The sequence below is a fragment of the Jatropha curcas genome, chromosome 3 (genome assembly GCF_041381405.1).
Source record: "Jatropha curcas cultivar XTBG-Jc1 chromosome 3, XTBG_Jcur_1.0, whole genome shotgun sequence".
Taxonomy (NCBI): Eukaryota; Viridiplantae; Streptophyta; class Magnoliopsida; order Malpighiales; family Euphorbiaceae; genus Jatropha; species Jatropha curcas.
The window spans coordinates 24809334-24825606 of NC_143153.1; positions in this window are offsets into that span (position 1 = coordinate 24809334).

Below are 16273 nucleotides of genomic sequence, written 5' to 3' on the forward strand. Positions count from 1 at the left end.
ACAATTCCCTCTCTTATCGCTTCATATTGGTCCACGTCAGCTAGGAAGAGGTGTTTTAGTCTTTTAGTCTTCAATTAACGGAAAAAAAACTAACTTTTCGGATGGAAGGACCTTTCAATTAGACGGAGTTAAACCTGAGAGACTAGTTAGATATTTGCGCAAAATTTGAGATTAGTTAGATAATTATGTAAAACCTGAGGGACTAGATAATAATTTTCCCTTATGGTCCACGTCAGCTAGGGAGGGGTGTTTTAGTCTTTTAGTCTATAATTAACGGAAAAAAATTAACTTTTCGGACGGAAGAACCTTTTAATTAGACGGAGTTAAACCTAAGGGACTAGCTAGATATTTTGGCAAAACCTTGGATTAGTTGGTTAATTTTGTAAAACCTAAGGGACTAAATAATAAATTTCCCCTTACTCTTCCAATGCTCTAACCGTATAATTTTATATTTTTTTTAAATTAAGTTAAACGTAATTTTCAAGAAAATTATTATAATTTATATTGGTGTTGCTTTAATTTAAATAATTTACTTATTTATTTTTAATCAAAAATAAAAAGTAAAATTATAATTTTTTTTAAATTCTCACGTAATAAATTAAAATATTAATTAGTAAAATTAATCATTGTAAATAAATTATAATAATTCAACTGATATAGTTAATTAATTATTTTTTCTCTTTAAAATTCTCATATATTAAAATTAGATGAGGTATAAGAATATTTAATTTTAATGAAATAAAATTTCATTGAATTGAAATTAATATTTTAATTCTATTTGTTAATGTAATTATATTATTTAATTCATTTTTATTAATTATGACTCTATTATGACTCTATTAGTTTTTCATAGATAAAACTATTTATTAAAAAATCAATATTTATTAAATGTAAAAAATATTAATTATAATAAAATCATCCATTATATTTATTGGTTTGTAACTCCATTGTTTTATAAAAAAATAATTTTAATAAACGTAAAAATATTAAATATAATGAAAAAATAAAATGTCATGTCATCAGTTTTATATATTAATATATTACCACAGAAGCATTAAAAAATTATATATTTATATAGATAAATAGATATAGATAGACAAACAAATAGAAACTTCATTTAACAGGAAAACCTCAACTTGTTTGTTTTTTTCGGTGGTATATAATAGCATATACAAAATTCATGTTAAATTTATTTTTCTTTGAATATAAACCATAATATATTAATATTGTTTTTGTATGATAATTGCATCCCATTTTGCTAAGTGTTAAGTAAGGACAACGGATTTGGATATTAATAAAAGATTTGAAATAAGATTGTAATTTTACTACTCATGAATTTGGATTTAAGGACTTTGATACCTACCATATGTTTTATCTACTTTGAAATTTAATTTTTGATATAATTGAAATATTAACTCATGACTTTTAAAAGATACTGAAATTAGTTTCAGTATATAACATTGATAGGTATATAACATTGTTTATTATCTATGCATAGATATTTATTGAATTATGGATTTCAAATCTTATTAAAGGAAAAAGAGATATGAAAAACATAATGTGGAAGATACTTATTAATAACTTAACAATTATTTTTAAACATATATTAATTAATTAATTATATAATATATAAATTAATCATCTAATCAAAATCTTGTAAAATGATAAAGTAATTATTTCGAGAATATTTAAAAGAAGAGAAACTAAAATGTTGAGAAAAGAGAATATCAAGTCGATGTTTCTAAAAATTAACAAAATATTCAGCGTCAAAGCTAATGTTCAAAATATTCAAACTAATAAATATTTTGAAATATTCAGCATCCCAGACACACACATTTTTGTTAGGATATTTTAATAGTTTCGGTTAGGATAATTTTTTAATTTTAATAGTTTTCGCAGATGTGCTTGCATGAAAAGGGGTTGATGCGGATAGTCCTTTCATAGCCTGGCTTTAGTTTTCTCATAGTATTGTTTAGTTGCAAATCTTTTTTTCTCTTATCATAAAAAGTAGCTGCAGTTTTTGATAAGCTTTTAGTGTTCATTTATTTTGTGGTTTTGTTACTGCAGTAGCAAGTTAGGTCTTTTTGGGTGTGCAAGGGGAAATCCTGATGACTTGAGTTTAGCTCCTTCGGAATAGGGGTGGCCATTTTCAGATTTTTGGAACCAGAATTGCCAGTTCGGAACTGGTGTAACCATAACCATGAGGAACCGAAACCAGGAGTCTACGGTCTGGTTCTGGTTCCAACTTTTGAGGAACAGTGAACTAATGATTTCAGGAACCGGCTTGAATCGGCTGAAATCGATGATTTTGTCAACCAGTTAGAACCAGCGGTTCTATCTAGTTCAATAATTTTTTTATTTTTTCAAATATTTTTGTGAAATCCTCAAATTAACACTCCTAACAACTATATGACGGTTAGTTTTAAGGTGTTTATGGAAAATTGATTTTTTATATTTACTACAAATACCTCTTTTCACTTAAAAATAAATAAATTAAGTTCAAGTCTTTTTTTTTTTTAAATAAACAAATTCAGTTAAGCCTTTTTTTTTTCTTTAATTTTTTTAAAAAATTATTAAATAAATATTTTAGATTTTATATTTTCAAAAAAAAAATATTCCCTAACTTTTAATTTTATAATGCCGAAAATCATCGGAGAACTGGCCAGAACCGTTGATTTGGAACCGTCAAGGAATCGAAATCGAAACCATAACTGTTCGGTTTCAAATTTTATAGGCACATTAAAGTTAATGGATATTAAATAAAATAATAAAAATAAGTGTGAAAAATAAATTTGCCTAAAATATTATATTTTTTTCAAATTTTAATATAATAAATTTTTATTGTTGGTTCTCAAATTTAGAAATTACAAGTTTGGTGTTGAATCTATTAATAATATAATATCTAAATAATTTCAAAAAATAAAAATGATCGCTTATTTAAATCTATCGATCTATAATATTTTTCAAATTTCTTTGGTGGAGGATAGAGACAGAAGACGCAGCTAAGTAAATTGACACGTGTCTAAATAGATGAGAGAAGTATTTATTAAAGTTATACTTAAAGTCTCGACGTATATCTCATATTTGATTTTTTAGTTCATATAATTATAAATTAGCAAATGCTAAGCAAGCGTTATATTCTTGTAATTAAAACATGAAAACAGAATTACTTTAGGTTCCAACTAAGTACTTTGATTTTTTTTTTTTTTTTTTTTTTTTTTTTTTTTTTTTTTTTTTTTTTTTAGGGTGGGCATGTGCCCATGCTAAGCTGCACGTGGCTCCACCCCTGCCTGGATATGAGTTTTTTCTATTTGCAATTTTATCTTTTCTTAATAATAAATCTAATTTCTCTTTTGCTGATAAAAAAAAAGTTTGGTTTTAATATTTTCAGATATGTTGCAAAACATATATATTTTTTTGGAAAAATTTGATGATTTATAAAATAATAGATCCAGTTGCCAATATTATTTTCAAATATTTTATAAAAGGTGACTATTTTTTAAATAAAGTTATCATTTTATAAAATAATAGGTCGGCTACAAATATTATTTTGTAGAAGATGATTATTTATTTTATAAAAGTTAATGGTTTACAAAATAATATATCTGGTTGCCACTGTCTTACAATATTTTTAAATATTTTGTTAAAAAATGCATATTTTTTTGTAAATGAGTTGGTTACAAAATAAGAGATCCAATTATTAATATTTTTTAAAAATTTTCAAATATTTTATAAAAAGGAACTTTTTTGTAACTCAAGTAAAATTAAAGTCATTTTTTAATCTTCCTCAAATCAACATGCAAGCCATGCAATTAACGTTTATTTCATTTACGTGTTTGCCAAGAGAAAAGTCAGGGGCCCGCGATAGGTTATATAAAGTGGGGTCAGTTAAGCCACTCAAATTTTAAAAAATATTTATAAAATAGGGTTAAATTGATAAAAAATTAAAAAAATATATGTATTAAATGAAAATTTTTAAATTTTTTTAATATAATTGATCCCACTAAAAATCAAATTAAATAAATGACCCTGCTGAAAAAATTTTCTAACTCTGCCACTGAAAGTTATTTGTGAAAGTGATAACAATAAATAAATAAATGGGTAATTAAAAGATTCATACAATTATTTTCTAATATTCTGTGAAAGGTGATTCTTTTCCTGTAAAAGTTGATGATTACAGAATACAGGCCTGGTTGCCACTATTTTACAATATTTTAAAAAATTTTGTAAAAAATCAAAAATTAATATTTGGTAAAATTTTCATAATTAAACTAACGTCGTTTTAGTTGAATCCTCCTCAAGGCTCAAGGCCTGCATGAGTCCTTGATAGCCTAGTGGCGTTCGACTCATACTCTTGTAATGTTTTTTTTTTTTTTTTTCAAATATTTAACAGTTTATAAGTACACAGCCCACTTTAAGTATTCAACTACAAAATATTTAACGGTTCATAAGCCCACAACCCACTACAAATGTTGGAAGCCGTCGGCTAAAGTATGTTCAAGGTGAATCGCAATGCAGGTACAAGGGATTGGATTTTAAAGTTTTATTTTAGAATTCAATTGCCTATCTTTGTTCCTTAATCTACAAAAGGAATCAATTGCGAGAAATGAGAGGGACACAAGAGTTTTGAACTGTTTGCTGCAGCTAAATTTTTGTGAATATTTTTTTTGGTATCCCATATTTATTGGGAAGGAAATGGAGTAGCTCATTCCGTGGCACAATTATTAAATTTGGATAGAGGAGGATCCTCCATCTTAGGGGTGGCCATATTACGGTTCCGGGAACTGGAACCGTCGGTTCAAACCAGTCCGGAACCGTAACCAGAACCGGTGAGAACGGAACCGGGCCGAACCGGAGATTTTCGGTTCGGTTCCGGTTTCAAATTTCTAGAACCGGAACCGGCGGTTCCAGAGAACCGGTCGGAACCGGACTGGAACCGCCGGTTCGAACCGGCGGTTCTAGCCATTATAAACTGTCAGGTTTGTTTTTTTTTTTTTTTAATTTTGTTGTGAAATCTCTTAATAATTATGTTCAAGTCTTTAAAAAAATAAATTTAATTGAAGTATTTTTTAATTTTTTAGGTGTATCTTTTAATTTTTTATGTTCAAATATATATTTTTTTTAAACTGGTCTTTAAAATTTAAAATTATGTTCAAACTTTTTTAAACAAAAAATAAATTCAGTTGAAATTTTTTTTTTAAATAATTATGTTCAAGTCTTTAAAAAAATAAATTTAATTGAAGTATTTTTTAATTTTTTAGGTGTATCTTTTAATTTTTTATGTTCAAATATATTTTTTTTAAAACCAGTCTTCAAAATTTAAAATTTAAAATTATGCGATTCGCCGGAAAATCGATCGGAACCGTCGGTTTGGTCACCGTACCGGAACCGGAACCGTCCGGTTCCAAACCGGAATCGGAACCGAAACCTTTCGGTTCGGTTTCGGTTCCAATTTTTTTGGAACCGGAACCGCCGGTTCTGGAACCGTGGCCACCCCTACTCCATCTATTAATTCTACTGTGTTAGTAGATGATAAACGTGCTTTGAGTTGATGAAATTTGAATGTTTATTTTGAAAAATCAGTATTTCCCAAGTAAATGCTCAACAACCAAGTAGGCCTAAAAGGTGATCATAATCTAAACCCGGCCATATTACGGTTTTTAGAACTGGAACCGTCGGTTTCAAATTGGTGGAAACCGGAACCGAAATCGGAATCGGTGGCCTACTGTTCGGTTCTGGTTCCACCATTTTTGGAACCATGAACCGGCGGTTTCAAGAACCGGTCGGAAACATATGGAACCGACGGTTTTTCAGCCGGTTAGAACCGACGGTTCCAAGCAAATTTTGAATTTTATGTTAAATGGCTATAATCGGCAATTCCAACTGGTTCCAGCAGCGTTTTTTATTTTTATTTTTCAAATAGTTTTGTGAAATTTTCAAATTTTCTCTCCTAACAACTATAAACGGCTATAAAAAAATAAATTAAGTTGAAGCCTGTTTTTTTTTTTTTAAAAAAAAATTAAGTTCAAGTCTTTTTTTTAAAAAGATAAATTAAGTCCAAACATTTTTTAATTTTTTAAGGATATTTTTTTTTAGAAATTACTTCACAAATTTTTAAATTTTAAATTCTGAAGAAAAAATGTTCTTTACTTTTTTATTTTACAATTATGCGATTCGCCGAAAAACCAATTGGAGAACCAGCCGAATCCGTAGGTTTAAAACTGTTAAAAAACCGAAATTAAAATCATAACCGTTCAGTTATAAACTCTAACCGAAACCATTAATTTTCGATTTAATTTTAATTTTAATTTTAAATTTTTTAAATTCAAAACTGTCGGTTTTAAAATCGAAACCAGCGTTTGGAAACCCTGGCCCCTCAATCATCTAATGCTTTTTGGGTATTTGACACATCTGTAATATCTCATCTTCGACAGATATAGATACCGTGGTATGTCTTATTTTATTTTCCTGTTCTGAAAAAATCCAAGATATACAGTGCCCAAAGTAGTGTGGAAGAGCGCCTCAAAAGACGAGCCATTGTTGATTGTCCGGTGGGGGACTAACCAAAATTCAGTGCCATTGCACTTCAGTTTCTGTGTCGCTATCATCTTCATCTCGCTATTTGCTTTTGAATCTTGGTCTCTTCCTGTTTTTTTTGCTCTGGGTCTATCATTTGTTGCTTTATTCATTGCTTTGGCTTTGTCTTAACCTTTGCTTTGTTGATTGGAACGCCCATCTTTAATAATTGCTCTGCTTGGCCATTGATTAAATTACTGCAATTCTATTTTGCATTTTTTCCTTTACATTTACCAATATAGTTTGATATATTAATAAATAAATAATATATAGAAACATATTATCAATATATATAAACATAAACTGATTTCTCTATTTGTGCTAATCTTTTAAACCCAATTTATCTCAAATATCAACCCCAACCATGGCCTAAGAAACCCAAAAGGCGGTAGCAACTGTTAGGATATCGACTCTGATACCAGTTGTTGGGCATCAGCTCTGATACCACTCGTTGGGCCCTTTTAACCAATTAAGAGAAAATAATTACGGCAGCGGAATAATAGAAATGGGACACACAGAAATTTACGTGGTTCACCCTCAACTCTTTTAGGGCTACGTCCACGGGACAAACTCCGAATATTTCTTCCACTATTAAAACAATAGTAGGTACAAAGAGAGTAATACAAAAAATAGTGGCACACAAAGTGTTTCCCAAAAACACCCCAAAATAATCTCCTCACTATTTTTCTCTCTCCTAGTTTTAGGAAACCCTTCCTAAAACTAGATAACTAACTCTCTACATTTTTTTTCTTCGTATTTCTGTTGTGTGTTGTGCGTTCTGCCTCTGCCTCTATTTATAGGCAGGTTAACGCGTAGGAACGCCGTGTACAACTCTTTCAAGTTGCACCGCCCATGTGCTATCACTGTTGAACTGGCTGCTCCTATTTTTTTTTCTTACTTTCACACATGTGGGTCCCATTTAAGTGGGCACACCACAACAATTCTCCCCCTGCACACTTAAGTGGGAACATTAGCCATATTCTCCATCATCCATGCAACTATCCGACAGTATTCAAACTTTTCCTTTGAAAGAATCTTCGTCAACATGACTGATCCGTTTTCTCCTGTATGGATCTTCTCAAGCTGTAACAGCTTCATCTCCAACACATCCCTGATCTAGTGATAGAATGGAAGGAGGAATTCTTTCCAAGGTGAATTGAGCTTTGACTGTCACGACACGGCTCCCCCTGCAGCTATAATCTATTAGATCTGCCCACCATCTTGTACCGCCGCTACAACTTTGCGGGACACGCCGCCCGAACTCCTTTTGTCGGGAAGACTTTCGACACAAGGCACAACCTACAGATCTTTTTCCATTTCTTCCTTCTCTCCATTCGTAGAAGGGCACTGTTTAGAACTCAATTTAAAGTGATTAGTAAGAGGACAACTAACCTCTTTAGCATTCTCCATTCTAAACCTTTGAAGTACTCTCTCAACGTACTTCTCCTGTGACAACCATAATTTCTTGGCTCTTCGATCTTCATGCCAAGAATTTGCTTTGCTGGTCCTAAGTCTTTCATGAACAAGACTTACTTAGCTGTATCTTCAAGCTAGAATTCTGACCAACAGTCACCATATCAACCACATAGAGCAAAAACAATGTAGTCATCATCAGAGAATAGAAACACAGTGATCTGAAGTAGTCTTTCTGTAGCCTTGCTCCCCCATAACAGACTCAAACTTCTTGTACCACTGTCTCAGTGCCTGCTTCAAGTCGTACAAGCTCTTCCTCAGTTTGCAAACACAATCCTCTTTTTCTACGAAATCCTCTGGCAGCTCCATGTATATTTCTTCTTCCAAATCTCCATTTAGGAAGGTAGTCTTTCCATCCATTTGCTCAATTTCCAGATCAAAACTAGCGGCCGTTCCGAGCACTGTCCGAATGGATGTCATTTCACAACTAGTCTAGCTTTGAATCGTGGTTGGGAGCTGTGTTCTTCCTGCTTGATCCTGAACACCCACTTGTTCTTCAAAGCTTTCTTGCCTTTAGGCAACTTCACCAGCTCAAATGTTTCATCCTCATGCAAGGACCTCATTTCATCTTGCACGGCTTCAATCCAGTTCCTTTTGTGTTCATTTCCATAGCTTCTTCAAAGCTTTCAGGTTCTCCCCTGTCAGTCGTCAGTACATACTCATTGACTGGATATCTAGTAGATGGTTGTCAAACTCTACTAGATCTTCTTAATGTTTGAGAACCTTCCGGTGCTGGTGGTTGAACATGAACACCACAATCTTCATCTGGTTCATTTTCATTAGGAACTTCTGGATTTTCTAACTCTAGCACTTGTTCTTGTGGAACAGTTTCTTCATCTCCAATTTGTCTGCGTTCTATTGGAGGTACTCTCTGTATGTATGTTGAGTCTTCATCAGATCTATTGGCACTCTGCTTCAATATCTTCAATAGTCTGATCTTCAACAAATACAGCATCACGATTTCTTATAATCGTCTTCTGGATTGGGTCATAAAACTTATAGCCAAATTAGTCTTGGCCATAGCCAATGAAGACACACTGTCTAGTCTTGACATCACGAAGGCTTTGCAACCAAACACCCGCAAATGATCATAGGAAACATCCTTTCCTAACCATACTCTCTCTAGAGTATCATACTGTAGAGGGAAACAGAGTGAACGGCAAACTGCTGTGAGTAACGCTTCACCCCAAATCTTTTAGACAACTTTGCATGTGAGAGTAAACATCTGACTCTCTCCATCAAAGTTCTGTTCATCCTCTCAGCAAAACTGTTCAGTTGCGGCGTCTTGGGATGTGTCATTTGATGTCGAATGCCATGCTCTTTGCAGAAAGCATCAAATGGCCTAGTGTATTCTCCACCATTATCTGTCCTGATACACTTCAGCTTCTTGTCTGTCTATCTCTGAACCAGGTTTAAAAGGCTTCAATGTGTATACCCAAGTCTTCCTAGAATGGTCATCGATAAATATCACAAAATATCGATTTCTACCATATGACAACGTCAATGGTCCACACAAATCTGAATGAATCAGATTTAATACATTCTTCATTCTAGAAGGAGGGATAATCTTGAAAGCTACTCTGGTTAGCTTTCATGCCATACAATCAGGACACTTATCTAGGTGAACTTCATCCAATCCAGGTAGTACATTCTTTCTTGCCAGAGTTTTCTTACTCATGTGGCGTAGTCGTTTATGCCACAATTCAACTGTACTGTCATTCTCCGCTACACTCAAAGTGTCTTGGGAGAGTTTCGCATGCATCACGTACAGCTTTTGGTCTTTAGCTACTACAAATGAACCTTTTGTGAGCCTCCACTGACCATTTCTGAAGGTGCTACAGAAACCTTCATCATCAAATCTACAACTGAGATTTGGACGCATGCTCAAAAAACCCATTTCTCATCAGTCTTCTCTTCCGGTTTAGTTCAACTAAACACAGGCAAATACATTCTGATTACCATAAGGAGATCTCTCATTTCTCCATATATGGTAATTCTCGCCATTTAGACTGATCATTTTGCTTGTCCATTTTGACTTGTGCAGAATATCATCACCAACATAAATCGTATACGTGAACAGTAGTATACGTGAATAGTGACCATGAATAGTAACAGTATACTCGAATAGTAACTGTATACCTGCATAGTAACTGTACACATGAATAGTACTATACTTAAATAGTGCTGGGCTTAACAGTGACGGACTCAGCAACAGTAACACCAATAGTAACTATTCACCATCAACCACGAGTTACTATTTTACTATTCATCACTAAGTCGATTCTGCAACGTCTTTCCGAGCGGACAACACCAATGGACTCGTCGTAATTTTCTCTTCATCGTGGTATATTTATTTTCAAAATATATCAACGGATCCGGTACTGCTATCTGACCGGTTTGACCTGCCGACACCTTCGGCTCTGATACCACTTGTTAGGATATCGACTCTGATACCAGTTGTTGGGCATCAACTCTGATACCACTCGTTGGGCCCTTTTAACCAATTAAGAGAAAATAATTACGGCAGCGGAATAATAGAAATGGGACACACAGAAATTTACGTGGTTCACCCTCAACTCTTTTAGGGCTACGTCCACGGGACAAACTCCGAATATTTCTTCCACTATTAAAACAATAGTAGGTACAAAGAGAGTAATACAAAAAATAGTGGCACACAAAGTGTTTCCCAAAAACACCCCAAAATAATCTCCTCACTATTTTTCTCTCTCCTAGTTTTAGGAAACCCTTCCTAAAACTAGATAAGTAACTCTCTACATTTTTTTTCTTCGTATTTCTACTGTGTGTTGTGCGTTCTGCCTCTGCCTCTATTTATAGGCAGGTTAACGCGTAGGAATGCCGTGTACAACTCTTTCAAGTTGCACCGCCCATGTGCTATCACTGTTGAACTGGCTGCTCCTATTTTTTTTTCTTACTTTCACACATGTGGGTCCCATTTAAGTGGGCACACCACAACAGCAACGGTATCAATTACCGGTATCAAAACAGTTAATGCATCTGGTTCGATACCAACTTACTTAACACACCATACGATTACGGTAATTATGAATATTTCTAATTTTAATAATTTTGGCAATAATTTAAATATGGACACAATAAGAAAATTAAATGAGTGATACAAATATAATACATATAGCCCATTTAATTAAATGGGTAAAAAATACAATCAATTTAATTAAATGGATTGTATAAGGATCATATAACCCATCAGGTATAACCCGTGACCCGTATAACTCAATTGATATATATAATTATCATCTTACCCTTAATTAGACTGATTAGATAGATTACCGCGAGTTAACCAATGACACGATATATTTAAACTAGTATTACATAAGGATCACCATTTATTACACAAACTCATTTAGACTCAATTCTAACTTGTTTGATTTCCGTGTTAGGTGAATTATATTCCCGTGTCATGACCTTTTTTTAACGCCTTTGCTATCAATGAAGGAAAAATTGGTGGAGAAGCCTATTATTGAGAAATAAATAACGCCAGAATCGGATCTAGAGTCAGAGGCACGGGAAAAAGCCTATAAATATTTGATGTTGAACTAATTATGTTACTTGTATCAAAAATTTAGATTTTTTTACAATTACAATAATATTTTTTATCGTAAAATTGATTATGATAATTTGAATTTTAAAAGATTGCTTAGCTTCCTAACTATTAATGATTTTAATTTGTTATGTTAGGTATGCCAATGGTTTGAAAACAATCAATTTTTGTTTCAAAACCTCTAATTTCAGTTATAAGGATGGTGGAAGCAAAACCGGACTGTTTTTAGGGAATTTCTAAAATATGAAATCATTGCTTTAATGCCATCAGACACAACAGTAGCATAGAAAAATATGACACATGATCAAATCCTTGAAAAATAAATAAGATCTAAAAATCTTAAATAAACAAGATTTAATCCAGAACATTAGGATAAATAAAGCAAAAACACAATTTCATAAAAGAAAATTCATATTTTATGTCAATAATAAGAGAATTTTTTACAATGTTAAATATTAAAGATATATATAGAGTTACAAATACTAAATTAGTTAGGAGTAGCATAATAACCTAAATCTAATTAGGAATACAAAATCCTAAATAGGAACACTTTCTAAATAGGAACACTTTCTAAATAGGAACTTAAGAATCTATAAGATACTTGAAAAAAAAACTAAAATTAAACTAATAAGGAAACTACGATAAACTACGATGATTCGAGTAAATTAAAATAAATAAAATATTTATAAAACGAACTTGTCAAAATCCCACTTCATACCATGAAAATGGATAAAGTTTAACTCGATTCACTCTATGAACCCACGAAACTAATGAAAATAAAAATTTTTTAAAGCTATTCTCATTTTAACTTTTTTTTTTTTTTCAAGTGAACGGCCGTAAGTACTATTGTTTCAAAGAAAAAATTCATTACATAGGGCCATAGGCCTAGTCTTGCCAAGTTATCTATAGTATATATAAAAATACGAATGGAGGGAGGGGGATATTGGGTTTGGAGCCCCTACTAAATTTATGAATTGATAAAAATATCTTGAAATATTATAATTATATTGATTGAAAAAATAAATGTAATTTGATTTTGATTAGATTGTTGTTTACAGAGTTGGACTTATTATGAGATTCGAAAAGAATCGAATATACAAATGAAATACCAAATGATAGATTGGTTTGATAATTAAACGAATAATAACAATTAGCCAAAGTATATAATATGAGCTAGATACAAAACAATTAATAATTGTTTCAGAAGTACAATAAAATTAGTCTTTGTAGACACAAACACAAGTGAAACAAAAATAAAGAGAAAGCTAAATTAGAAGAGGTGTGGCAATATAGACTAATAGTAATAATAATATTTTTGTTGCGTTTACTTTTGTTTGGCATTTTTATTTATTTTCGTAATTAATATTCTTTAGGTAAGACCTAACCTAGCTTTGAAGCATTTTGATAACTAGGAGTTTAATACCAACAATTAATAAAGTTACATTAATACAAATATAATTATGAACTATTTAAATATAAATTCTTTGTTAATATATATATCCTTACTAAATTTATAGGTTGATTCTATTGGTTAAAAAACTAAAGGTAATTTAATGTTGATTAGTTATTAATTTTTCTATTTAAATATAAAGTAGTCACTTGCTCGGTCCTACTAAATTTAATAAGGAATTAGAATCATATTGTGGAAAAGTTTTGTCATATCATGTGTGTGTATATATATCAGTTTTAATTGTTGTTGACTATCAAGAATTTATTTATTTTTGCTATCAATAAATTTTTATTTTGCTGTTAAAAATAAGTTCTTATTGGCTTAATAATTATTTTATATATAATTGCATATGTTATTTAATTATTGTTTGAATAATTTTGTACGAGATAATAATGATATAAAACACCAAACTAATGTTCAACATGATTATAGTCGCAAAAAGAATGAAATATTAGAGTGTTAGTTGCAAGAATAGATTTTAAAGAAAAATAATATTAGCTGAGTTTAAGATAAATATTTGTTATCTATTTATTTTTATATTTTATTTTAGAAAATATTTATTAACTCCTTTAACATTCAAATTTAAATTCAAGAAAATGAATAGTTAGATATACCAAGTTAGCTAATGGATTTAATTATTTGTAATATTGAATACTCAAAATATTAATAAAATAAAATTTGGCCAAAAATAAGGTAAAATATTCATAATATCAATAGATGATATCATTATAATATATCAGTTTAGATTCGCTTTAACTTCACATTAACACATATTAACACATCTTAGCTACTGCTAGCAATGATTCCAATCCGAATTTCAAGAAATCTTATAAATTATATATTAAATTAAGAAAAACATTATAACAACTATGAATTTGGTAGTTAATTTCACATTTGATTAACTATTTAGCTGAAGCCATTCTATAAAACTTAAAGTTACATTAATACAAATATAATTATGAACTATTTAAATATAAATTCTTTAGTTAATATATATATCCTTACTAAATTTGTAGGTTGATTCTATTTGTTAAAAAATAAAGGTAATTTAATTTTGATTAATTATTAATTTTTCTATTTAAATATAAACTAGTCACTTGCTCGTTCCTACTAAATTTAATTAGGAATTAGAATGACATTGTGGAAAAGTTTTGTCATATCATGTGTGAGTGTATATATATCAGTTTTAATTGATTTTGGCTATCAAGAATTTGTTTATTTTTGCTATCAATAATTTTTATTTTTGCTGTTAAAAATAAGTTCTTATTGGCTTAATAATTATTTTGTATATAATTGCATATGTTATTTAATTATTGTTTGAATAATTTTGTAGGAGATAACAATGATATAAAATACTAAACTAATGTTCAACATGATTATAGTCGCAAAAAGAATGAATTATTAGAGTGTTAGTTGCAAGAATAGATTTTTAAGAAAAATAATATCAGCTGAGTTTAAGATAAATCTTATATTTTGTTATCTATTTACTTTCTATATTTTATTTTAGAAAATATTTATTAATTTCTTTAACATTCAAATTTAAATTTAAGAAAATGAATAGTTAAATATACCAAGTTAGCTAATGGATTTAATTATTTGTAATATTGAATACTCAAAATATTAATAAAATAAAATTTGGAAAAAATAAGCTAAAATATTCATAGTATCAATGGATGATATCATTATAATATATCAGTTTAGATTCACGTTAACTTCACAATAACACATCTTACCCGTTGCTAGCAATGATTCCAATCCGAATTTCAAGAAATCTTATAAATTATATATTAAATTAAGAAAAATATTATAAGAACTATGAATTTGGTCGTTAATTTCACATTTGATTAACTATTTAGCTCAAACCATTCTATAAAATTTAAAGTTGAGGAAAATGGTGAATTAATAAGTGGTTTATGTTAGAAATTTTAACGTGGACTACTATTAATTGTTAGCTATTTTAGTTTACAATAATGGACTGAATAAATACAGTTTAAGAATATGTGTGTGAAGTCCAATTTGTGTTTATATTATCAGTTATAAATGGGTTTCTGCACCTTTAATAGGCCAATATGGTAAGGCCGTTAAAAGTATAGGACCAATCCTATAAGGACTAGTGATGGGAAGATCCATAGAATTCTATATAAATAGATTTTTCCTTCCTTAACCCTAATATTGGCTAGTCCTATTTAAAGCTGCTTTGTGAATAAGGAAACACAAAGGAAGATTTAGTCCATCTTTGACAAATATTGATTCGTATTTGAGTGTGTGATTGCTGATAGGTGATATTTTTATAGTATTTTTAATGTAATTTTTATTAAGATTTTTAGTATTTTTAATTTATTTAAATTAGTTTTTATTTAATTTTATTATGTTTTTATTTAAAAGCTTCCTTGAAATACAACTCACTTGATCTTGAGAAAATTTGTAGGGTTTTGCAAGAAAAGAACAAAAATAAGGCAAAAACTAAATTAGCACGCCCGTGCTAAGAACAAGGCAAAACAAGCAAACAGTCAGAGGCGCGCACGCCCCAACCCATGCTGAGCCGCACGCCTGTGCTACAATTGCGCCCAAACTTCCAAAGTCTGGCACGCCCCAGACCGTGCCAATCAGCACGCCCGTGCCAAAGATAAAGAGCTTAAATTTAGTCAAAATTTGCCAACAAATTCCTACCAAAGAGCTAATCTTGGACAACTTTCTTCACATACAAATCAAGCCTTAATTTATGCACATGGAAGACATGATTGAGAGAACTTCAAGGCTTGATTGAGAACTTTATTCCATAAACAAGGTGGAATTTATTCCCTAAACAATGTAGAAGTTCTCTCCCAAGAAGTCTATATAAAGAGAGGAAGGATGCATTGTAAAATCCCATCCCATCCCACACATTACACTATACTTCACTCTTTCTTTCTCTTATAGTTTTGTATATAGTTTTATTCTTTTAGAAGCTAAGTATTCAAGAGTTGTGCAAAGTTTCAAGGAAGGCATCCAAGCAATTCATCACTAGTTCTTATTTCTAAACTCTTAATCTTGTTTATTTCTTTCATTAACCTTATTGATTATGGAATATTTATCAAGTATTATTGGGTTTTATTTAAGTACTATGTGTAACTAAATTCTTATACTAGGGGTTTGATGTAGCTTAATCTCTTTTCCAATTTATGCAATTAGATTTATTTTTCCTTATTTAAGTC